The sequence below is a fragment of the Patagioenas fasciata genome, unplaced genomic scaffold, assembly GCF_037038585.1.
Source record: "Patagioenas fasciata isolate bPatFas1 unplaced genomic scaffold, bPatFas1.hap1 Unplaced_5, whole genome shotgun sequence".
NCBI lineage: Eukaryota > Metazoa > Chordata > Aves > Columbiformes > Columbidae > Patagioenas > Patagioenas fasciata.
In genome coordinates, this window is record NW_027288767.1 from 764565 (window position 1) to 791143 (window position 26579).

General features: G+C 49.0%; 1 pseudogene; it reads right to left on the reverse strand.

Annotated features, from left to right (window-relative positions):
- The window catches only part of LOC139826870 (dynein axonemal heavy chain 9-like), a 66044-nt pseudogene that overhangs the window by 22398 nt on the left and 17067 nt on the right, over positions 1-26579 (reverse strand).

Genomic DNA, 26579 nt, shown 5'->3' on the forward strand with positions numbered 1-26579 from the left:
AGGTGCAACTGCCTCAGACCCAGCACAGCTGACTGCCCTCCAGCGAGATCTGCCTGCAAGGACAATGCTGTGCAGAGCTCTCTTTGTAGAAGCAAAGCTCTTTGAGAAAACCCAAATGATTTGATGGCGATGTGGGTGTAGCAGAAGATCTCTTGGTCTTACTTTGAGCACAAAGTTGTCCTCAGCCTGCAGCCGGAGGTCCAGCACAGCCTGCCTCACAAACGACTCAAAATTCAGGTCACGCTTCCGAGGCACATCCAGTGCAGGGAATAGATCCCCAATCAGCCCCATAAACACCGGCACATCATCCGTCACAATCTTGGGGACGTTGAAGTCACGAAGAGAGCGCATCAGAACCTGGTCTTCGGGTCGCTCTGGGTCATCTCGCTTGAGGGAGCCAGCAACAACTAGCACTGACTTAATGGCACGCAAGCCCCAGTCGTAGTGATCCTACACCAGAGGAAGAAAAAAAAAGAGGCATGAGTTTATGCTTAGACAGCACCATGTAGGGTGAAGAACCACCATTCCCAAACTGCCAGACTAGTAAGCAATGAAAATACATCTAAATCTGTTATTTGCATTGTGGCCAGAGACCTTCTCCAGCCTGAGTGACCTGGTTTCCATCTCAGTAGGTGAGATTCCCGTCAGGGACAGTATTAAAGAGTCAAATAATTCAGCTGTTCAGACCATCACATGGGCTCACAGTTGGCAGTAAGACAGCAGCAGGATTTGCACTCCAGAGACCAAAGCAATTTGTTTCACCTAAATCATAAAGCACCTATAGCAAGGCCAGCCAGCCCCCTGCATCTGCAGGAGCCACCAAGGTGAAAGGCTTGTTAGTCCATTATGAGGCCCCAAAGACCCAAGTTTCTCCACCCTGCCCATCACAAGATGACAAGCCTGTTTGGTCTCAGAGGAGGTCCAGGAATAAGGGGTCAGTAAAGACATTGCTGAAAAAGTACCACAAAACGGCATGAGAAGAACTCTCAAGCCAACAAACAACTGTTCATATTTCTGTCCTGTTAACACCCTCCAGAGCACAGCTCGACAGCTGACTGCTCTGTGTGGGAGGCCATGGCTTCCACCAGGCCCCTCAAGGCACAGCACCAAGTTTCTGCGACAGAGCATATCCCACCCAGCCTCATGCTGGCACAGCCAAGATCAGGTTTGTATCATCAGGAATCCTGATTCAGGTCTCCTCTGGACCCAGCTTCGATCTACACAAATAATGACAAGGAAAAATCTGATTTGCTTTGCACTGACAGTAACTCTAACAAGACCTGGAACCAGCCTAAGGCTGAACTCAGAGAGGGACACCATAAACCCTTTGCAGGCAGGAGAATCAATAGGAAGAGACTGGAAAGCAAAAGGTCACTGAATACTACCCCAAACATGGTGTCATTTAAACTCACTGAAAGGTCTCCCATTAATGCAGCTGGTCAAATGCTTTTGTCCCTGCAGATGCTCCAGTAAAGCAGTCTGAAAATCTTATTGCTCCGATGATCACCAACCCTCTCCTCCCCCAGCAGCCAGTGCAAATGCAGCCATTAAATAAAAGCTGTGAAACGTTAGCCATGGAGCTGAGCAGCACAGTGCCATGTTTCTGCTGATTTTGGAGATTCATCATACCACTCAGCCACAGAACCAGGCTCACCTGCTTGGACAGGAGCTCTTTGCAGAGTTGGTAGAGAGTAATGAACTTCCTGGCTAACACCCGGGCCTCGATGAATCCCTCAGCCACCAACATAATTTCACAGATCAGCTCAAAGTCTGGCACAACCATCGCACACGGCCTAAAATGACAGGTGAGGAGGCATTGCAGAACAAGTATTTCTTGACTACAGGTCTTACAGGCAGCGCATTTGCAGCTTCATCTTCTAGGCCTTCTTTTATGAGCCAGGTCACCCTCTGCCTTCCCCACGACAAGGGACAGAGCTCCTTTGCCCTGCCTGTGCGTGCCCAGACCCAGGCCTGTTGTGCAAGGCTTAAACTACCTGCGAATGCCCTATGCAAGTGAATTCCCCAAGGACATGAGGTCGAGCCTGGATGTTCCAAAAGACAGTTTCTGCCAGGTCACAAACCCTGACCTGGACTCACCTGAAGAGAGCTTTTAAATTCTCAGGTAGCTCTGTTCGCCCTGCGTAACCAGGGTTCATGGTGATGAAAATGCCTACTGATGGTACTAAGTTGATGTCTTCTCCAAGAAAATTGAAGGATTTCTTCTTCTCCCGTATTGCATCCTGCACGCTCTTCACCTAGAAATCAAGACAGTACTATAGTATCAGCGTTCACTTATGAAAAACACATCAGACAACGGTGCTTCCTTCGTTACTCTTGGCCTCGTGACAAATGGGGCTAATCACTGTTTTATTTTTTACCGGCAGCATAAAGCTTTATACACTGTTTGGAGTACATCGGCATGGCAATATCAATTTCCCATCTCAGTCAAACTCTGGCAAAGCAGAAAAAAGAGCTGAAGAGAGTGGAAAGTCAAAATGCAAAGGAGTTGCAAGACCTCACACCTTTGCTCCATGAGACAATGATGAACGTGGGTCAGGAAGAGCAACTCAGGAGCGGGAAATGTCCCCAGCACTGCCTGCATTCACCTTGGCTTTTGACATCACCTGTGGGACACTGCTCAGCACATCTCACAGCAAAAACACCACCAAAGGCTCCACCATCTCTGAACCAGCCAGCCCAGCAGAGGTCTGATGTGTGAGAGAGACACAGGGCAGTACAGGTATCCACAACATAGCCAACACCCAAACGCACTCCCCAAAGTCTATCACAATATGGGCCCATTATTCCCTTTACCCATCTCACCTCTCCCCACACAGCGTTGCTCTTCAGGACATCCCAAAACCCTCCTGTGCCTGCTCCGTTCCCCGACCAGGCCCAGAGAAGGGGTAGCACCTCCCAATAAGCTTGGCCTCAGCTCAGTTGTAAACTGACCACTTGATATCACTTTTAAAGATTTTGGGACATCAGATGTTTGATTTAAAACCAAAACCAGAAGGCAGAAGCTGTAAAACCTCTCCTAACACCTTCACTCACTAATATTATATTGTTTTTTATATTTGCCTGACTGCAGCTTTGTTCTGCTCATTCCTCTCCTTCCGAGGAGTTCACCTCTCTGCAAACAGCACCTCAGCGAGGGGCAAATCTCTCTCTATTCACCGCTCTAACCTCACTACTGTTTGCCATCTCAAAGTAAAGCAATTAATCGAATTTTTCCCTGTAAGGAACCATATCGACATCAGCTGCATGAGTAAGACAGCCAATTAAACATCGCCATGCTAACACTCCTAATAGCAGCCAGGAGACACCATGATGGAATGACGGCCGTGCCGCTTTCTTCAGCTGCCACGCTCCAGCCAGGAGCGAGGGAACCATTAGCAGTTGAGTCATTCCTGGGCTTCTTTTGTTCAGCTTCCCTTTTTATTTCAAGATCCTCAAAGACTTTTTTTCAATGACAACTTTAAACTAGGACCTGACGGAAGAGAAATTGAGAGGGAATGATACATAAACTCTTGTACCTGCCTGGGGCTTCTCTGGGATGCCACATAAGGTACCAATTATGAGTGAAACAGATGAGAAGAATGAGGAGTTCATGGAGGGGTTAAGAACAATGTCTTTGACCGAAACATTTACAGAAGTGTAGAAACTTCTGAGCTTTATATCTTTCTATAACACTGAGCCCAAAAGGGAGTCCAGGAACAATTCAGCACCTCAATCAGGTATTAGGATCCTAAAACACGCACTCAGCTGACAGTTGGATCCTGAAGAACTTGGGCACTTTGGCACCTCAGTTTTCTGCACTGAAGCCCCCCAAGGCTTCCCCTGTATAAAATAATGCCAGGTTTCCTCATGGGCTGGTAAGAGGAGGGGAAGGAGGACGCGAAGTGACAGATTATATATATAAGCACGAGAGCACAGGACTTTCTGGCACGATGGGGAGGCCAGTCTCCCTTCCAGCCCTTCTCCAGGGATGCTGCTGCGCTTCACACGAGACTCACCAACACAATGCACTGAGCAGCTAAACTACAGAGGAGATGAGAAACCATTCGCCAGGGGAAACACCCATGCCCAGCTGGGCACCGCTCCAATAGCTCTGTCCCAGGTTTAATCCCACGGTGTCAGGGTACCCTGGGCAAGCGCGTCAGCAAGGGCCGCAGATCTGCCCCAGATTCCAGCTCCCGAGTGTCACCAGCTGACACTGGCTTTTGGGAGCACCACGGGGCTGCGCACATTCCTCCAAGGAATGGTGCCAGTTGGCCAGGAATACCTTCCAAAGCCACTTGGCAGAGCTGTCGTTACAGACACCAGAACTAAATCCACAGCCATATAGTTTTGGAGACAGGTTAAGAAAATTAATCCTGAATGTATTCCCATTTCCTGAGTATGACACACAACCTGTGCCTGACCAGGGGTGATAAGGAACCCCCAGAAGTCCAGCGGATCTGCCCCAAACACCCCTCTTCCCCTCTGTGAAAATTATTCCCTACATTGCAGACTGAGCAGCCGCAAGTCAAGGCAGCTTCTCTGTCTTGAAACGATGTGCTGCAATTATCTCACAGCAGATTAATGACACGAGTGCTTTCCTGAGGAGGAACAGGTACAGAGCCATGGTGCGTAGTGGTCTGGGAAAAGATGCTACAAAGAATTGTCTTGGCACAAATGCTGTAACTGGGGCAAGAAAAGTGACAAATATCTTTGCAGCACGTAACTGCGACATCTTGGCAGTGCTGTGATATTCATGTGATTAATCTTGAGATCTAATCCCACACCTGCCTATACACAGAACTGAAACCGGCAATATGCAATTGCCATTTTTACCCTTGCTCCAAAGACTGCAGAATGGCTCTGCTCTGTTTGTATTTATTTATGAGTGTTTCTCCACTCACCTGTACAGCAACCACAGAAAGGACCTCAACTGAGATCCTGTTAAATTCATCAAAACAGCCCCAGGCTCCCGTCTGGGAAAGGCCTTTGTAAATATTCCCACAAGACTGGAAAAACAGAACAAAAACAAAGATTACAAGAGTGAAATCATAAATGGAATCAACTCCAGCAAAAAATTGATTTTATTTCCCAGCCTGTTTATTTATAGCAATTTACAGTCTATTGTGGGTATTTAGAAAAGTGCATGGAAACAGCAGGCACAACTCAATTATAATATTTATAGCTCTGCGCAGCTTGCCACTTTATCTGCTAATTGCACTTTCTCGATATATCTGTGCACCAGTTTCATTTAAAGGTCACTTGTGCTGAATTACTGATGGCCCCGTTTCCTGGGAGAGCCCATAAGCTAAATGAAATATGATCCGAGGCTACCAAAATCACTGTACCGTGCCAGACTGGCAGAGAGCAAGACTCAGCCTAATGATTCAGTGCTCTGTAGCGGCTGAAGGTTCACTATGTTTTGGGTTTATTCTGGGAGAGGATCCTGAGAAAACCAGGACAGGTCCCTCCCCGTGCCAGGGGCTGCCAGGTCGCGAGCACGCCGAGAAGAAACGACCAGGGTCCAACTATCAGCACAGCCTTGGTCTCAACTGAACAGACCAACATTTTTGAAGAATTACACATGAAATCTAACTCCAGAAAGGAAGGGAAATGCATAATGAGGCAGAGAAGATAGTTCGGGTCTCTGCCTCCTGAAGAACCTTGTGCAAATCTTAGAGAAGGAACGGGAGGAGAAGGAAAAGGCATTCAGCTTAAAGGAGTGTAGCAGGGATTTGGAGAGAGGTGATCACAGAATCCCAGCCTGGTGGGGCTGAAGGGACCTCTGCAGATCCCCCAGTCCAAGCCCTGCTCACGCAGGGTCACAGAGCAGATCACACAGGTGGGTCCAGGCGGGTTTCAATGTCTCAGAGAAGGAGACTCCACACCCGCTCTGGGCAGCCTGGGCCAGGCTCTGGCACCTCCCAGCAAACAAGTTTCTGCTCATGTTCAGATGGAGCCTCCTGTGTTTCAGTCTGTGCCCGTTGCCCCTCACCCTGGCGTTGGGCACCACTGAACAGAGTCTGGTCCATCCTCTGACACCCACCCTGAGATATTGATCCCATTGATCAGATCCCTCTCAGCTTCTCTTCTCCAGCTCAACAGCTCCAGCTCTCTCAGTCTCTCCTCACAAGAAAGAAGCTCCAGACCCCTCAGCATCTTTGTCGCCCACTGCTGGACTCTGTGCAGTTATTCCTTCTTAAACTGGGGAGCCCAGAACTGGACACAACTCCAGATGTGGCATCACCAGGGCAGAGCAGAGCGGAAGGAACAACCTCCCTTGACCTGCTGGTCATACCTCTCCTAATGCACCCCAGGTACCATTGGATTACTCTCATCCTTCAGGTTTGCTCGGGCCCTGAGCATCCCCTGCCCCATGTGACCGCACTGCAGCCGAGGTGGGAGCCATACCTTGTAGTCCATCTGCTCGGAGCAGTTAAACACGTACACCATGATGCCCAGGGCTCGCCCCAAATCTTTCGTAGTCTCCGTCTTGCCAGTGCCCGCAGGGCCTGCAGGTGCTCCGCTCATGGTCAGGTGCAGTGACTGGGTCAGGGTGATGTAACATCTTTCACAGTGAATGATGAATGAAAAAAGGAAATATGTCCAATAGGTCAACTGTGGGCTGCAGGGCAATAGCACTAGAGCATTGCACTCAGCAGAGCCTCTCCTCTGAAAAGCTGTACGTGAGCAGGGGTCATGTCTGAGCTGAAAGCCTTCTTGGCATTAATTACCACCTCTGCTCAGCTCTGTTTTCTCCAAGAGATACTCATCTTCCACCAAGGTCTGCCCAAACCTCTTCATGTCCAGCTTGTGTTCTCTCTGGATCCTCATACAACTCATGGATATTGGGCACATCTCAGGCAGTATGAGAAAAGGACAGCTTTTCTGGAAGACCTGTCACTGACAGAAACCTGCTTAGGTGGCCTATGAGTGAACCCAACTCAAAGCTGCAGCAAGTCCCAAAGTTTCTCCATCATGTTGATGATGGACACTGGGGTGGTGTCCACATGTGAGTATCTATACTACCTGTATAAGCCACAGAGGTGTAGTCAATATAGCCAACAAAACCTGATGATACCTGGGGGCTTGACGCAGCTGACTAACACAGGTGACTAGAGCCACCTGAGATGCTCTTGGTTGCTGAAATGTCACATAGGGTGGAGAGATATGACAAGGGGTCCATAGGAGACTTTTACACTTCTGGATTGGCAGCTGGAAGCCAGGTGGGACAACACAGAGTATCTCAAGTAACCCTAGGTGTCCCCACTGAGGCAACCAGGTAGATGTCTGCTTCAAGATGGGATGAAAGCTCTCTAGACTCACCAGCTTTATGGACTGTGGACATCTTGTGCACAGGAAGACACCCACAAGTGTTTTAATGTGTGAGCTGAATCCCACCCAGGGATCTGATGTACAAATTCCCCAGAGGGTACCACCAAAAACCAGATAAGAGTTAGAGCTCGACCACTGGAGTGCTGGGACATGGAGACAGAACAAGAGGGATACAGGTGTCTGAACTAAATCCATCTTTGGTTGGCATCTCTCTCTCTACCTGTGTGGCAAAGCCCAGCTATGACATTGTGTCCCAGGGACTTACCTGTCGGTCAGCGGAGTGATCACAAGCCGAGGGGTATTGCCAAGGTATTCATAGGAGTACAGGAACTGGGCGTCACAGATGTTGGCAAAGCAGTGCCGTTCCTCATCTGACCATCTGTGCCGGAGCTGTGACAGCCAAATGAAGGCCTGGGCATTGTCCACCTGCAACACACCCACAAACACCATCACAGGAAGGCCGGGGATGCCAGACACATGCAGCTCGGGGGCCAAAATAGCGACTGCTATAAAATTTTCATGGGGGATGACTGGTCCTCACTGCAAGGCAGGTGTGGTGAGGAAGGCCGCCTCCTTGCAATGCGGTGAGAAATGTCACCTCCCCATCTGCCATCAGTAAAGGGGAGGAACCAAATTAGTGACCACACTGGTGGGAGAGGAAAAAATTAATGGCCAAGAGAAAGAGCCTTACAAAAAGACTCCTGAATAGATTTAAGAAGCAGCAAGTCATGAAGAAGGTCTCATAATGCAACCAGAGTGAGAGAAGGAGCAGAGGCCATCTAGACAAGGAAGAGGTTGCAGACAGCACCAAGGAAACAGACTGGGGACAGGTGGACAAAGACAGGCATGGCCAGCGCTCTCTGCACAACCAGCAGGCAGGTCCAGATGCATCACTTCACCCCAGGCTGGACCGAGGCACCACTGAGCCCAGCTGAGCCTTGAAGACAGAAACCCTGTGAGCAGCCTGGCTGCCTCTGAGATGACACAGATGAGGGAAGAGCCACAACCCAATACATTCAGGGCATCTTCCCACCCACCTGCAAGGCTAAACACTTGGCATGGTGTCAGGGACAGGGGAGTAGTGTGGGAGAGGTGTTGCAGAAGGGAGTCCCACATAAGTCCCTGTGGCCCCACACCAGACAAAGGACGCTACAAAGAACAAAGCTTGAATGCTTTTTCTTACTTTCTAAAGTCAAAACTGAGACTGAGTCCAGCAGCCTCCCAACACACCACCATCATCCACCAGCACATGTCTTGGCACCAGGACGCAGTGCCGCGCTCTCACTCCCGGTGTGAATCTGCAGCAACTACAAGTTGGTGTTGCAGGGCCATGACACAGCACAGCTCTGCAGGCTTACAGGGGCTTTCTGCACACTTACTACAAACATTGTAGAAATAAATTTAGTCATACGTCTCCCACTGAGACCGGCAGTGATCTGAATGGCCAGTGGTTGGGCCCCCTGAAGCCCCCTCTCCAGCACCCACAGAACTGTGCTGAACTGCCAACACCAACCTTCTGTGCTATCATCTTTGCCACCACATCCCGAGCATGCACGTCGATGGTGCAAATGGTCATGATTTTCTGTCTGTCGCCCTTGGAGAGCTGCCCGATCAGCATGGTAACGAGGGTGTTCAGCTGGGTCACTTGCTTCTTGTGCTATTCCTTCATCGCATTCTCGTAGCCTTCCTCCACCCTGGCAAAGGCAATCCCAACCTCGGTTGTCCACCAGATCGGGGTGCAGCAAAGCGCCACCTAGGGAAATAGGCTGGTTCAGTATCAGGGAAAATACCAAAGCTTCCTTATGTTCAAGAGTGTCGGATCCACAGGGAGATCAAGGATGAAACATCCGTGACATGAAATTAAGTATTTTTTCATACAGTAGTCACAGCAGACAGTACAACAAGGATCTGCTCCATGACATTCATTTAAAACACCATATCAGTGATAGACACATTTAGCAGCTAGTTATAAGTAAATCAGCACCTTTCACATGCCTGACACAGCAGAGGAGGAAGAGTTGGAGACCACGAGGTTGTCAGAGGTGCATCTGAGGGGCTCTTCACTCTTATCAGGCCTCACCACTTTGCCTTCCTGCTGCACCTCTCACTGCTCTGGCTGTACAGACTGCACTGCCCAAGCCCCTGGGCTCTGTCACCCAACCAAGAGCCCCAACCAGAGCATGGAGCTCAGCCTGAAAACTCCATCAGGAGACCGCCAGGATAAAGGACAACTCATCCTCCCTCTCTCCTGGATAGCAAGGTGGAGGCCAGAAACATGCCTGTCCACAGCTGCTGAAAGAAGGGAAGGGCAGGACTGATGGGGAACCCAAGAGCTACCTTTCCACGAGCCAGCCTGAGTGGTGATAAGAAGCAGTGGCAGATACCTGGGCAGGATAGTCAAAGAGCCATTGTTCCCTTGGTTTTTCCTCATAAGCCATGACGGCTTCTGTCATCTCATCTCTCACAGTAGCCCTCATGCTGTCTAGTACATGACTGAGCCAGACTTCAACCTGGAAAAGAGATTAAATCCCAGTAACACATTTGCTCTTCTTAAGTGCCTTTGGTAATTAGTGAAGATAGGAAATGAGGCAAGCATCTCAGTTCTCTTTAGACTGGACATGAGGGAAAGGTTCTTCACCCAGAGGTGCTGGACACTGAACAGGCTCCCAGGGAGGTGTCACAGCCCCAACCTGACAGTGTTCAAGGAGAGACTGGACAACGTCCTCAGACACACGGGGTGACCTGTGGGGTTGTCACTGCAGGGACAGGACTTGGACTCCATGATCCTGGTGGGTCCCTTCCAGCTCAGGACATTCTATGAGTTAACCAAACCTCACAGCCTCCTTCAGACTGGGTAGATTTGGCTAATTCTGGTACTGTAGGATTAGCATCTACTTCCAGACACCAAGAACAGAAGACAGATTTTTTTCTTGAACTCTAGCTACAGGAGGAACCAAAATGAACTCCGTCAATGAATAATTTGGTCAGGTGTGTTCCACCTCCAGGCCATGACAGAATCCCTGGTGGGATGTGGGCAGTCTGCCAGCAGCAGAAGAAAGATGCTGCCAAACTTGGGAACACAATTCCTGCTGAATTTCATATTTCACAGGCAAAGCCCTCAACAAGAAGACAGACTGAACGCAGCAAGCTCCATTGCTGGGGAGCTCAGTAGCCGGTATTACGTACTTTAGCTTCCTGTAATAGACCGTGCAGAAAGGTGAAACTACCAGGATAGATAAGCTGAGCAGTAGCTTGATTCTTACATTTCATACTTTCACTCGTGGTATGAAATAATGAAGACTTGAGAAACAGGTAAAAGGCCTTCTCCTGCCAAACACACCCGTGCAGAGGTACTATGGAATAGCTTAGTCTCTTTTCAGTCTGCATCCCCTCCCTCACCGAGGATATTTGTAGCAAGCTTTAAGACTAACCTTCAAAAGGTCTTAGAAAAAATCAAATTAAAAACCTAGTCAGAAAAATGGCACAGCTCTTTCTCTCACAGTGGACTGCGACATCCACGTCCCCCCTTAGTGAGGACCTATCCAGAGTGACACGAAAGGTTGTGGTGTAAGGAGGTACTAAATCACCACCTCTTCCAGCTTTTCTCATGCACCAAGGGAGAGCAGTGAAGCTCTATGACGTCTTGGCAAGGGATCTCACACGAGGGGCAGGGGAGCAGACTCCACCGGACAGTTCTGATAGACAAGGACTTCCCTCTCACCTGCCCACTGCAGTCACAGGGCTCGCTGAAGCTGACGTACTCCTCCTCTCTACTGTACATTCCCAGGCCAACCTTGGTTGGCTTTTGCTCAGAGTCCAGCTGGAATTTCATCCTGGCCAAGCTGTCAAAGAGTTTGGAAAGATGACGTTGCACCTGCAAAACGGGTTGTATAAATAAAGCAACCGAGATAGGACGAGCGGAATGAAGATCACTATACATGTCACAAGCAAAATCATGTTAACAAAATATCTTGGATATTTAGGTAGCACCACATCTTCTCAAATGTGGCCAACATACTGCCAACAAAAGCCTCTTGCTGTCTCTTGTAATACTTCCACCTATTTCTACGTAATTTAGAAAACAGACATGCCTTAATAAATCATGTTTCTCCATTGGGAAATCTTCCATACAGAGCAAAAGCATAGAAAACATTGAAACACCTCATGACTCCTACCCCAAATTTCCCTACATGTAGTGATGAGAAGTCTGTAGCCATTTCTCCACCTCATCCTATTCTCAGCACAACGTGGAGTTTTCTTCACTATGAACTTTCCTGTTTTTCCACTACTAGAAACTGATTTTGTGCTAGTGAAATATCCTAAATTCTCTTTCATGGAGAAGAAAGATCTTTATTTCTGCCTAAGACCTATGATAAACAGCCCAGACCTCCTATAGAACAACCATGTTCACCAAAAGCACTCTTCCAGAAGGAAAAGAATAATTCAGTTCTTTCCTGTTCACCTCCATCTGAGTCTGCAAAGCCAACAGGGAGATGCTGTGGGCTCTCAACATCAGCATCTGCCTGCTGGGAGCTGAGCAGGTCACCAGCACTTCTTCCAGACCACTGCGTAACACACAACTGCATCACTGCGCGCCCCACGCCAATGAAGGTGAGATTCTCCTAGGACTGACGTCCCCACAGAAAGGGGAAGCTCCCAAAGCAGTCCCAGACAGGAGCTGCCTCTCTCAATTACAGCAGAGAGGTAGAAAAACTCCCATAGGGGAGATGAGAAATGAGGGAAAGGGACCTGGGGGTCCTGGGGACAGCAGGGTGACCATGAGCCAGCACTGGGCCCTTGTGGCCAGGAAGGCCAATGGTACCTGGGGTGGGTTAGAAGGGGGTGGTCAGTGGGTCAGAGAGGTTCTCCTGCCCCTCTGCTCTGCCCTGGGGAAACCACATCTGGAATATTGTGACCAGTTGTGGCCCCTCCGTTCCAGAAGGACAGGGAACTGCTGGAGAGAGTCCAGCGCAGCCACCAAGATGCTGGAGGGAGTGGAGCATCTCCCGTGTGAGGAAAGGCTGAGGGAGCTGGGGCTCTGGAGCTGGAGAAGAGGAGACAGAGGGGGGACTCATTCATGTTTACAGATATATAAAGGGGGAGTGTCAGGAGAATGGAGCCAGGCTCTCCTCGGTGACAACCAGTGATAGGACAAGGGGGAATGGGTTCAAACTGGAACACAGGAGGTTTCACTTAAATTTGAGAAGAAACTTCTTCTCAGTGAGGGTGTCAGAGCCTGGCCCAGGCTGCCCAGGGAGGCTGTGGAGTCTCCTTCTCTGCAGACATTCAAACCCCCTGGACCCCTTCCTGTGGAACCTCAGCTGGGTGTTCCTGCTCCATGGGGGGATTGCACTGGATGAGCTTTCCAGGTCCCTTCCAACCCTGACATTCTGGGATTCTGCGTGAGATGCCCAATGCTCTGATGCTTTCAGAGAAGGAAGGGTGGAGGTGGATTTGTCCATCTAATTCTGACTCACTGACTCACAAAGAACTACAACCCTCCCTCTCATGAGCTGTGCTGCAAGTGGACGCAGCTTCTCACACACATACAAGCAGGGCCAAACCCTGGGAGGTGCTAAGTGACTCTGAGAAGCACAGGGCACTCAGCATCCCCCCAGATCACAGAATCATTTTGGGTGGAAGAAACCCTCAGGATCAAGTCCAGCCATACCCTAGCTCTGGCACTAATCCATGTCCCTAAGAACCTCGTCTAAATGTCTTTTAAACCCCTCCAGGGATGGTGACTCCAGCACTGCCCTGGGCAGCCTGTTCCCATGCCCCACAGCCCTTTCTGGGAAGAATTTTTTTACAATATCCAATCTGAACCTCCCCTGGCACAACTTGAGGCCATTAAGCGTATCTTGAGGCCATAAGCTTATCTCTTTTCAAACTGTAAGTAAACCGTAGAAACTTTTTCTTACATGTAGAAGCTTCTGGTCACAAATCCCCAGCTGCCCCTTCCCAGACCCTGTCCAGTCTGGAGGGTTCGGACACAACCCCAGCACTTGCTGCGATCCTGCTGCCAGAGCCCGAGCGCACCTGAATCTGCACAAGTTCAGCACCCAGTTCACGAGGATAATGTCATTGTGTATTTAATCCTCCTTTAGGAATCATCAGACTTTGAAACTACATTGGGAAGGCTGAGAGTGTATCTATGTATGATACTGCTTGACATTTACTTTGATTTTACTGCAAATACTTTTGAATAACAGAAAACACCAGGAATTTCTTCTTACTCAATAGAGCATTTCAACACAGTATCTTTGCTTCCTGTGGTTTTTTTTTCCTCTTCATTTTAAATATCAATCAACTATGTATTTATGATACTCTGTGGGCTGAAATCACCCAGCAGCAGACACAGATAGAAGCAGCGTTAAAGGTTAGAGGGAAACAACAGCATTTCCAAATACACATGCAAACCTGCTCCATTCCTGTGCTCACATCAATACTGAAAATGGTGGAAAGCCTGAAGAAAGTGAAAATACTCGCTACCAAAAGACAGAATTAGGACTTTGTTCATCATCCAACACTCGCCTTTTGCTGTGAACGTTTTGACTGGTTTTATGCACCAACCTCTGAATAAAAGATGCGTCCCAAACAAGGCCAAGCAGAGCTGTGCAGGGGTGGGTGGCAACCCAAGGAAGTCCTGCCTTGGCCACAGCCACTGTCTGACCACCAGCTGTCTTACCTCTTCCAGGCTGTGTTCTGCTCTTCCCCTGGAAACAGGCCATCCCAAAGACCTTTGCATGGGGGAAGGAAGAAGTGGCTGACTAGCAGATGTCTCCTCTGCCTAAAAACAGAGACGTCTCCAAGCCCTCGGTTGTCAACACTGTCACATTTGAATGATCGGTCTGTGGCTCTTTCAACAACAGATGCTGTTTGCTGGCATCCCAGCTTGGGGAACCAAGCTCAGCAACAAGTTTTGGCTGAGATCCTCAAGAAATGGTTTCCCCCAACCTCACTGTATCCCAGCAGAAACAAACCCACTGTTTTTATGGTATCAAGAACATAGCTCTGCTCTGTGCAGTGCTTTCAGAACCATCTGCAAGCATCACCAGGGACAGATGGGACAACATACGGTGTGCGCATTGCCTTTCAGAGACGACAGATGAAGGCCAGCAGTGAAAGAGTTATTGTTAATCCAAGTGAGGGTGGGAGAAAAGGCACTCAAGAAAGGATAAGCTACAGCTGAGTCCCTAGACAGCATCTTCCACCCTGACATTACTGACAGCTGGAAAATGTGAAGGTGACATAGTGCAAGGCTTACCAGCTGTGGGTTGGTGCCATTGGAAAGAATATCCAATCAATCTGCTGAAGAAACAAAGTAAAATCTGGGAAAGGCCAATCTTTTCATGTCCAAATATTCAGCCAAAGCCTTCTCACACAGGGACAACCTGGGGAGAAGAGCAGAAAAATAGAGCCCAGGACAGGCGGGTGAATATCCTTTAATGTGTCGTGCTACAGTTTGGGTTATCGAGCAGATTCTCCCCTCCCATGGGGAAATGCCAGACATGAGCTGAGCCTGCAGGCTGGTCCTTTACAGCATTTTCCAAATAGATAACAAAGCACATAGTAACTCATAGATCTCTCTCCACTCCCAAGGGTCAAACAGACAAAGAGTCAGAGAATCCTCACCAAAAAGCAGAAACACAGGTGGAAGAAGAGGCTAGAAAGGCTTTGCAGTCTGACTTACTGTTTTAGACAAGCTCTCAACTGCCACAGGTGATTTCACACTAGGATGAAAGTTTCCAAAACTGCTTTTATTCTAATGAGCACATTTTAAAGTCTGATTCAAACCTACTCAGCTTTTTGTGCTTGTGAAGCCTGAAAAGAAACTTGTTTGCTCCGTTCTAAAATGAATCTCTCAGTGTTTACATGTTAAACTGCTGCTGAGCTTTCAAAGTTCATAAATAACATGCAGTTAGTCCTCTGTGGGGAACACGGGCCTTATCTGTTTAGGAAGTAAAATTAGATCTCTATTTTAAATGGATAGTTATTACTGACACAACAGCTATCACGTTAACTTGTTAGGTGTGTTCCAGGTAGAGTAGCTCATATGTTAGGTGAGAACTGTATCCATCTCTGGACATTAAGGTCTTTCTCAGGGAGTTTAGTTATACCATCTGTGAAGGGTACACACACAAAGATAATTTTGTTAATTAAAGCACATGGGATCAGCTCTGCTGCAGATATCCCTGCTTGGACTGCTAAATAGATATTTAAGACACCAAATTTGGGGTGGCAGTGAGGCCACATGTTATTAAAACCAACTGAGTGCCTAGCTTTGTATGTGTGCAAATCAATATTCAAGATAAGAGTTTGCACATACGCAAAGCCAGAATCCACCTTGGGGGCTTCAGGGTGATGGATCATGAATAAAAAGACTCAATGTGTGAATGCAAAGAACGCACAGTCCAGAAGGAAAGCCTTGGAGCACAGGTTAAACCAACTTATTAGAGCTGATCCCAGTCTCTGACAAAATCCTGGGACTGAAGTTGTACCTACCTACTCTGAATGTCCTCCAGTTGTTGGGACAGACCTGGTTTATTGGTGGCCTCAACCACATTTGGGGTTTTCTGAGTTTCATAGGCCAGTTCTTTAAAGTCCACATCAATCCCTTCAAAGCGTTTGGAGTCCTAAAAAGCAACACAAACATGCTCATGGTAAAACATGGATTTTGTGCTAAAGGTCTCCATCCTCTGGGTGCTGTCTTTGGGTTGAGGGGAAAACCTTCTGTCCAGTGCAGACAGGGACCCCTCCACCATTCCAGAATGGCTCTTCCACTGACTTGCCTGAAACTAGTCTGCAAACAGGCACTTGCCTTCTTGTCACTGTATCCCAAAGGGGTTGTGGATAAAGTGCTCCATGCAGGAGGCAATGTCTAGGACCAACCATTTTCATGGGATTTAATTCCCCTTGGAAAACCTCATAAATCTCTCTCTCCCATGTCCAGGTGAAGTACCAAGTTTCCCTGGCTGCAGCAGCAGGAGATGCTCCCACACCGTGGAAAGGCTCCCAGCCTCATGTGAGTGCACTCCTCCCCTCCTGCTACAGCACAGGAATCCCAACACCCATCCACAAAACGGGTATGATGACTCTTGTAGAGGAGAGCCCTGCCTTGCCTTCAATGAGGGTATGGAAACCCCACGTCAGCACCGGAGGCCCACATCAACAATTATGCTCCATATCTAACAGGGACTCTGAATTTCTGGAGCTAAACACTGAAGAATAAAGCAAGCTATGTTCAAAACATCTCTGCTCCTCCCTTCTTCCCAGGTCAGGCCTCCTAAGTGAGGCGGGACACTGAACAAGTGTTCCAAGCAGTCCAGGTAACACTTCCACGCTACCCTGTGTTCAGCCCCAGGAGCAAGGCTCCATCTGGAAGGTTGAGCCCTCCCTACACTCACGCCACAGATCCAGCTCCAGGTGAGCATCCCACAGCCTGTCAGCACATCCCCCCAGCCCTGGATGCATCCTGAGGGTGCTCAGCTACAGAGACTTTGAGCTTCAGTCTTTCTTTTACGGAAGAGAAGCTGCTGACTGAGCCACCTGTGTCCCTGGAGCCAAGAGGGCCCTGTGTCCTGGTGCATCCAGCACAGCACGGCCAGCCGGGCAGGGAGGGGATTGTCCCGCTCTGCTCTGTGCTGGGGCGGCCTCACCTGCAGCATTCACTGTGTGCAGGGCTGGGGACACAGGAGAAAAGGAGATAAAGCTACTGGAGGGTGTCCAGAGGAGGGACATGAACTTGGTGAAGGGTTCGGAGGGGAAACCGTATGAGGAGCGGCTGAAGTCCCTGGGTTTGCTCAGCTGGAGCAGAGCAGACTGAGGGCAGAGCTCATGGGGCTGCAGGTTCCTCAGCAGGAGCAGGAGGGGCAGGGCTGAGCTCTGCTCTGTGACAGTGACAGAACCCCAGGGAATGGCAGAAGATGTGCCAGGGAGGGCAGTGGGACATGAGGAAAAGGTTCTTCCCCCAGAGGTGCTGGACACTGAACAGGCTCCCAGGGAGGGGTCACAGCCCCAACCTGACAGTGTTCAAGGAGAGACTGGACAACGTCCTCAGACACACGGGGTGACCTGTGGGGTTGTCACTGCAGGGACAGGAGTTGGACTTGACAATCCTGATGGGTCCTTCCAAGTCAGGACATCCTATGGTTCTATGGTTCATACAGATGCAGACAGCTGCCCAGCAGGATGCAAATGTAAATCATGATGCAATTTCATACATGACATTAGATAGCTCCTGGATATTAAGAGCTTGCTGGCACATGGTACAGCCTCAGGGCACTGGTTATCAGCACCTGTATATATTGCCCAGTGAGCGAGGTGTGCCCAGAATCATAGAATCATTTAGCTGGAGGAGACCATTGAGATCACTGAGTCCAACCATAACCTAAATCTAGTACTAAACCATGTTCCTCATCTATACATCTTCCAGGGCTGGTGACTCCAGCACTGCCCTGGGCAGCCTGTTCCAATGCCCCACAGCCCTTTGGGGAAGAAATTGTTCCCCAGATCCAACCTCAGCCTCCCCTGGCGCAACTTGAGGCCGTTTCCTCTGCTCCTGGCGCTTGTTCCTGGGGAGCAGAGCCCGACCCCCCTGGCTCCAAGATCCCTTCAGGCAGTTCAGAGATCAGAAGGTCTCCCCTCAGCTCCTGTTCTCCAGCTGAATCCCCCAGGTCCCTCAGCCGCTCCCATCACACTTGTGCTCCAGCCCCTCACCAGCTCCATTCCCTTCTCTCAACTTGCTCCAGCACCACAAGGGCTTTCTTGGTGTGAGGGGCCAAAAACTGCCCCCAGGACACTCAGCACAGCGTGCTCTCTGAAGCAGATGGAGGAACAGTCCAAGCAGAGCAGAGTGCAGGGTTGGAGACAGAACAGTGTGTTGTCCAGGGGTCAATGGGCTGCGCACATCCCCTCGTGGGTGTTCGTCCCACAGTGGTGCTGTCAGCGATGCTGCTCGTGAACAGGGACGGGGGTCACACAGCCAACTGTGGGTCACTCGTGAGTGAAAGGCAGGTTCCTCCACAGGGCTGCGAGTGGTCCAGCGGGGCCAGGAACAAGCTTGGAAGATTTTCTAAATAATCAAGAGAATAGGGAATAAGACTGGAAGCTGGACTCAAAGACAGCCCTGAGGAGGTCACAACCCTGAGGAGGGCATCAGTGACAACTCTGCTCAATTTTCTGAAGCTGAAGTGGGAGAAGAGCTGCTCTCCCGCTGCACCAGCACTGGAGGCAGGGAAGCGGATACTGCAAAGCTGCCTGGTCCAGCTCTGATTTGACAATTTGCACCATCTGAGTAATTATCTCCGTCTTCTCCCCTCCAAGGAAAGAGGGAACATGCCTGTATCACTGAAGGAAGCCAGCAGCCTCCTGCTCAGCCTCCAGGAACTCTGCATCTGCTGTGCAATGGTGGAGGGGAGGAAAAACAGTTTCTCAGCAGGGTTCAGGCACAACCAACAGTACAAAAACATCCTGGGGCAACACTGGGGAAACTGCTGTAGCATTAAGGGAGCCTCCAAGAAAGCAATGCAGCAAGAGAACAGTCCTGCTTGGGGGAACACGGCAATATAGACAACCTTCTTCTGTGTAATGGAGGCTCTTCTTCAACGCTTTCCACACAGGAAAAATAGGATTTGGGATTTCATACCTTAGGAAGCTGTGCCCGTATATCTTCTGAGCCTATGAATATGCTCTCCAAGTGAGACCACGTACGCTGCACTTCGAACCAGAGAGAAATGACGGAATCTGTTGTGGACAGCTTCCTCTGCCATATGGACACTTCCTCCAAGAAGAAAGCAATACATTTGGATGTCATTAAATTCTGCAGCTGCACCTGGTTGTCTTCTAAAGTTTCTATGAGTTCCTCGTCTGACTTCAGCAACGGGATGTTCGTCCGGGGGTGAGGCTCATACTGAAACTCCATGGTGCTCCAAGTCATTTTTAGCTCCTTCAGGACTTTCTCCATACTCATTTCTCGTACCGCTTTGTCCACAATGCCACGAACCTCATCCTCAAAGTTATGGAGGTTGAGCTTCAGGAGGTCAGCCAGCGTGGTGTCCGAGTCCATCACAAACCTCACACCCGTCACCTGCATCAGCTGATTCCAGTGCCTTTCCCTAATGGCGGGATTTTGAAGTTCTGCCACAGCTTTCAGGGCCGTCAGCATGTTCTTCACCTTGCTGTCCAGCCCAGTGAAAGCATCCCACGCCCTCACCTCCTTATCCAAATTCCGAATCTCTCTTGCAAACTTTTTACACTCCAGATCCATGTTTTCCACGTTAATATCCGCCCATTTGGTGGTCTGCCAGTCATCAAGGCAAGTGCCCACAAGGGAGATCATATCCCAGAGCTCTTTGAGAAGACACAGCTCCTTTCGGCACTGCTTCAGTTGTTTATAGTCTGGCACTATGACTTCAAACAGACCAGCTGATTCATAAATCGAGGTCATGGCTGACTCCATTTGTTTAATCTCAATGTGCTTTGTATCCAGCAGTTGATAAGGCTTTTTGGTGTCAAACCTAGAAAGAAATGTTTATTCTTCATAAGTGATATTGTAACAACTTCTAAAGAAAACATAAAACAAATGGTGCCTCTGAGACACAAAGCAGACATGATACATCTATAGTACCCATTGATGGTGCAGCCACATGGCACTGCTGACAACCCCTTTAAGCAATATTGTGCACTCAGCATCCAGATTGAATCTCTTGCTAACATCTTACAGTGTTTGCAGGGACAAAACACCCAGGGCATAACAGATACAACACCGTGAGCAGGTAGGAAATGTATGCAAGGGTTCAAGAACACATCCTCAGGACACTCCGAGATGATCCCATGAAGCTTTTCTTCCTCAGGGCTTCTCTGATGTTATAATTTCACTGTACCTGAACGGTGCTTCTTTCCGAAATCGCTCTCTGAATCTGTGTTGCTCAACATCAAACGCCGCACAGCTCTTGCGCACAACTGTCATTTCGTTCGCCTGCAGAGGAGCCACATGCTGCTTCACAGCTATCGCCAGCTTCTTTATATTGTTCCATTTTTCTGGCAGCTCCTGCAAGCAAAATTTAAATGACGGTAGGCAGTATTTGCTATTTGATATAAGATGTGACTGATCTGTTTATGGACAATCACAGAACAGGAAAAGCAACAGATTCCATGCCTAAAACTGCAAGGAAGTTTTGTTGTGATGCAAAAGCTAAACACAATTTGGGATAAAACTTATCAGTTATCCACAATTTTGAAGACGAATGAAGACTGAGACTTTAAAACTGACTGCTCTGATTGCAAAAACATGTTAAATAACTTCAGAAGAAGGGTCCCAGACCAGATCCTGGGCTCCCAGGATGGCTCGGTGGTTGAGAGAGCACAGTTCTCCTGACACCGAGCCCAGCGGGACCCAGAGCTGGCTGGAGGCAGGAGGGTGGGCTGAGGATGCAAGTTCATCAGATCGTCCGGCTTCCCAGAGCTAATTAAGAAACAGAGCCTGGGAAATTTCCAGCCAGCTCTTAGAGCAGAAGATATTATGCCAGAAGGACTTCTACAGAGCTTTCTGGGGCAAATCCCTCCAGCCTGCCTGTATAATATTAGTACTAAATAAGACAGTTTCTTTCTCAGGACTGCATCCAAGCTGCTGGTGCACAGCACTGCTAACAATCCACCCTTTGCACCTGGGATTTTATTTAGAAAGAGATTTGATTTCTTCTCTTCTCACTAGACTTCTCGAGCCAAATCCTCACCCCAGACAGTGACACCAGCCAGGGCTCTGCTGTCCTCAAGTCCCACAGCTTTGCTCTCCCACTTCCCCAGGTACTGTGCCAGCCTACAGGAAAGACTTTGGGCTTCTTTTCATCCCAGTGCACATAGTTGAGAAGACTAATGGAGATGCACCAACACTATGCAAAGAAGCGAAATAACCTGGAGGCAGCAGAGGCGGCCAGAGCAGGGCCAGTCCCTCCTGAGGGGTCTCTTTCTGGCACTTCATGTTCCAGTCTCTGTAGAAATCACTATCCATGACCATAGCAGGGCACACATGGAGCTGCTTCCTTGTCCTTCTCATACAAACTATCAGCTCCAGCCCATCCATCTTCATGGCCATGGAGGGAGCGGTACCTGGAGGAACTTACTTTGGTTTTCCTACTGTGTACAGCAGTGAATGAATTATTCAACTATGTGTTGCTGTCACTTGCCAGAAAGAACGAAACTGTTTTGTTATCTCCTACATCTGAATGGTTGCCCTGCATACCTCATTTCTTCTGTCAGAAAAACAAATCAGTTGTTCAAATCTACACGCACAAACAGGCACCAAGCAAGCAGCTCTTGGGCAGAGGAATCAGCAGAGCTGGGTTCCCCATAGCACCATTTTTTATGCTGAACTGAAGCTGCTGTAGCAGCCAAAACATTCATTTAATGCAGCTCTTCTGTTTTTCAGGGTGTCTGTAGGAATCCAGTTATCTTTAGGACCCTTACCCGTGTCAGATTTGGTGATACAACCATCCGTGGATCACGGCTGCACCAGCAGAAAACTGGGGGATTGCTAAACCCCGCTCAGGTCCCATCCAAGCCTGCAGCAGAGGGAGGAACTTCTCCCCAAAAAGCTCTGCCTTAAACCTGGTGTCCTACACAGAGCCCTCTGCACACAACGCCCCGTGACTAAGGGGTATCCATCAGTACGCAGCCACACGCTCCTCCACCGTAACATGGTGACTGCTGCCAGTTCCCCAAGGCTGGCTGGGCATCCCACAGGCTTTTCCAACCTTCACCTCATGGTCCCCTGTCCAGAAATGAGAAGAATTCCCCAAAGAAAAATTGATTCATCAGGGCCAGATGTGGAAAGGTGCTGAAATACTTTCATAACGTGCTCCCAGTGATGTCCTTTGGGTCAAGCAGATTGGGTGTTATAGACCTAGTGGAGGACTGAAGTCCTATGAGAAGGCGACTCCTCTGCCAACATTATCCTTCCCATCTCCACAGTTGCCAAGAACTGGCTTATTTAAAAATAATTATAATTCAAACTAATTAACAGATGTATTTGAAAATGCATTAATTTTTTTCAAGAGTAATCGCTGAGAGTTGGAGCAGGCAATTCTATGTTTTTCATACATAACAAAAGGCTTAATCTCTGCTTTAAAAGAAAAATCTCAATATAACTCCAAAATTTAGAGCTATTAAGGCACATCCCACAATAGTAAAATACTATCCACTGAGGCCCTCTAATGACAGGGAGTGGGGCTTTAAATATTCCTGCAATGCTCTTAAGCTCATACTCTTTGACGCTGGCTACTTGGCAAACCGCCGTGTCCACCGCAGCTTTTCACCCACCTCCAGTTGCTTATAGACTTCCTCCGGCAGCTCTTGCTCATACGTCTTCAGCAGTTCGACGGTTTGCTTCAGGGGCTCGAACATGGCATCGGTGACACTGTGCCTTTCCTTAACGGCCAGGAGATGCCCCATGATCTCCACCAAACCATCATAATCGCCTTTTTCAACCTTTTTGCTCAAACCTTTGTCAGCAGTTTTTATGAACTCGTCCAGGTCAGACAAGCTGTAGAACACAAAACAGGAAAGCACCAAATGAGAGCAGTTCCTACCGGAATCATCCAGGCAGCTGGACTGGCACGGAGAGGGAAAGGCCTGGCTAACTCTGCCCATCACATGGCAACATGCTGAGGGCATCAGAACCACAGTTCATGCTCACAGGGATCCATAGATGTGGTACAGCTTCCTGTGAGGAACGGATAAATGGGTTGGGACTTCACAGGTTGGAGAAAAGGCATTTGAGGAGCACAAGTCTTACGAGGAGCAGCTGAGGGAGCTGGGGCTGTTCAGCCTGGAGAACAGGAGATGAGGGGAGACCTGATCTCTGCAACTGTCTGAAAGGAGGTTGGAGCATGGAGGGGGTTGGTCTCTTCTCTCAGGTAGCAAGTGATAAGATAAAATGGCCTCAAATTTCTCCAGGGGAGGTTCAGATTGGGTATTAGGAAAAAAGTTATTCACAGAAATGGCTGTCGGGCCTTGGAACAGGCTGCCCTGGGCAGTGGTGGAGTCACCATCCCTGGAGGGGTTGGATAGACATATAGATGAGGTTCTCAGGGACATGGGGTAGTGCCAGAGTTAGGTTATGGTTGGACTCTGTGATCTTGATGGTCTCTTCCAACCAAACAGATTCTATGACTCTATCCTATGATTCTATAAGGGAGACCTGTGAGCTCGGGTCTGTGGTCTGAAGAGAGTGAATTTGAAAGGACAGTTTTCATGTCATCTCTTCCAATACAAGAATTCAACAAATGAACCTGGCAGGTTGTAAAGCTACAACAAACAGGGATTCTTCTTCGCACGCTGCCTTATTTCAGAGGGTAAGTCTCTGCTGCAGAAGGATGCAGATGTTAAAAATTCACAGCGGTTCAGAAAAGCAACCGAACATTTGTGGGAGAAAAAAAAATCCATCCAGGTCTTTAGATACAAAGGTACAACCCATGACTCTCAAAGTCCTCAGGTATGAATGGTTAGAGACAAGGAGACTATTTGGGGGAAGTTTCCCTACCTGCTTCTTGATCTCACCAGCTGCTGGACACTGTTAGCAGAGCTTGATGGGCTCCTGGATCTTTGGTCCTTTCCATTCTTCCCTTCTCAAAACGCTTACTTTTGAAGTGCCCGCTTAAATTCTGTGGATGCTGCTGGACCAAAACATAGCCCTAAACACTTCACCTATTAAAGACTAAACTGCTGAGTCAGGAGCTCTTAATAAGGACTCCTAAATGCCTGTTCTAACCTATGCAAAAACCTCTTTGCACAGGAATTATCGTGCTGAAAAGAACACAAGAGATCACAGCAGCCACCACACGCAGCAGCCTTCACTAGTACATATGTCTGTAAATATTTCTTCGTAAGCATCCAAGCCCTGTGGCATCCTTCAGCTGCTACTACTCAAATAAATCACCTAACACATCATCCTGCAGAGACCAGGCGGCTGAGCAGCTATTCAGAGCAGGGAACACATGTTCATTCAAAACTTACATCCAAAGCTCCTCCTTTTTGTAACCTTGAAACTGCCTCCCCATGACTGCTCATGCCAGGCAACCCAAATTACTTTTTTTACAAAGAGTGCACTCAAAAGAGCACTGCATTTAGAAACGGAGCAAGTATCTCATGGCATTAATGCAGCTTTACTGATGGCAAATTCAACAAAATAAGCATAGAGCCCTAGAAGAGATTAGATTAGTTGGACCAGGATGAACAGACAAACAGACATCCTGTCCAACACCACACAGTAGGTCGTAGGAGCATCAGCTCGCAGGATGTCGATGGTACCGAGTTCGTGGAACTGTTTGCACTTTACACACTCAGCTGGACCAGCTGCTCCCAGCAGAGACGAGGGGATGAAAGTTAGCAGAGATGCGATGGAGCTGGCAGGGGGTGTGTGCCCCCTCCTCTTGCTCCTGTATTAGCCTTTTGCTTATCAGTGTGAAATGATAAAGCCCAGCCAACACAAGAGAAACCCACTTTGGTTCTGGGAAGAAGAGGTAGAACGGTTCCTACCTGTGCATGACGTGGTCCATGAGATGCTGCTTGAACACCAAGCTCCACCGTTTAATCACATTCAGCAGAGACGCTTTGAAAGGCCGAGCATCAACTTTCATCCAACTCTGGAAAATGCTGATGGGCTCGATGCGATTCACCTCCTCATAGATCTTCTCGTAGGAGTCAATCTGCTCTCGGAACTGCTGCAGCGTGGGAGGTGACTCAGGGACCCCGTTCTCTGCATGGGCCTCGATTTCTGCCGCAGTGAGAATGTGCCCGTAGAGGAGGAACTGGCGGAAGAACTCCTTTCTGTCCTCCCCGTACAGGTAGGAGTAGTGGTCGAAGGCACTGCGGTAATCACAGCAGGCCGCCATCACGGCCTGCACACGCCCCATCAGCTCATGGCGCATGTCGGCCAGGTCAGCCATGTCCTCCATGTCAGCCTGGAGAGAAGAGGAGAGGAGCTCGCAGTGATGCGGGGGCAGCGTGGCACCTCCTCACTGCCACACAGCGTGAGGGAGCTCCACAGCCACGGACCTGGTAGTGGAGGAAGCCGCTGTGCTCAGCCAGCCTGGGCACCAGCGATGAGATCCGGTAGATGTCGTTGAGAAGACCTTCCACCACGTCGTAGAAGCCGTCGTTTGTGCCAGGGTCCAAGGAGGGTTGAAATATCAAATCTGGGATCACCAAATCCAGCTGCACCTCAAACAGGGGAGGAAGCCCTGCCTTGGGATCTGGTAGGGAAGAACAGAGGTGCCAGGTTATTTTTGAAGGGGAGAAAAGTGATCTAGAGCCACCACTAACATCCCACCACAAGACACACACATGCCCCACAGGGACACCAGGCAGGTGGGACACCCACTCGCTGGGTCCAGTGACATTGTGTCTGCATACAACGCAGAGGGGAGGCTGCCAAACCAGCTGGTGTTCTGGTACCCACAGGAGATACTGGAGAACAGATGAGACACAAGTGATTTAAGGACCGGAAAAATGCTGTGGAGGGAAGCCTTAAAGAGACCAGGCTCTTCAGCTAATCAAAAGGGAGTCTGAGAGCTGAACAATTACAGCGCATAAGTACTTAAAGAGGAGAAAAACAACAGGAACCAAGAGGCTCTTTAATTTAGTGGAGAAAGGCATGAAAAAATAAAACACCAACTGGTTTCACAAATGTGAAATTATGTGCTTGTTTTTAACAAGATGGTGAGGAACTGGATGCAATTCTCCAGCTCAGTGTGCCTCCACATCCAGGAGGGAAGCGTTCTGAAGATGTGCTTTAGCTGGACACAGCTGCTCTCAGCAGAGTGACCCTCCGTGGCAGCCTTAGGCAGGAGCTCTGCTTTGGTGACCCCTCTCCTCACTCCTCAGTGATGGAGGTTTTTCTTTCATGTCTTTCATCCACAGAACCAACTCTTGAGACTCTCCACAAACGAAAGGTTGTGTCACCTTGATGCTTTGTGCATGGGAGGTCAGGAGATGGCTGATGCCCAAGAACAGACTTGGAATGATGCCTCAATTTTGTCTGTTCACAAATCCCAGCAAATGGTGCACAGTCATCTCTGTCCCTTCCCTTGAGCAAGGCTTTGCTCCAGTGACCAGGGGACAGAGTTACCCTCTGAGTCTGGAGGCTCCTCCAGCACTTGCTGTAGACAATGCAAGAGGCAGAGTAGAAAGACCACCACAAGTCAAAGCACAAAACAGAAGCTTCCTTTTGGTGAGACTGAAGATGG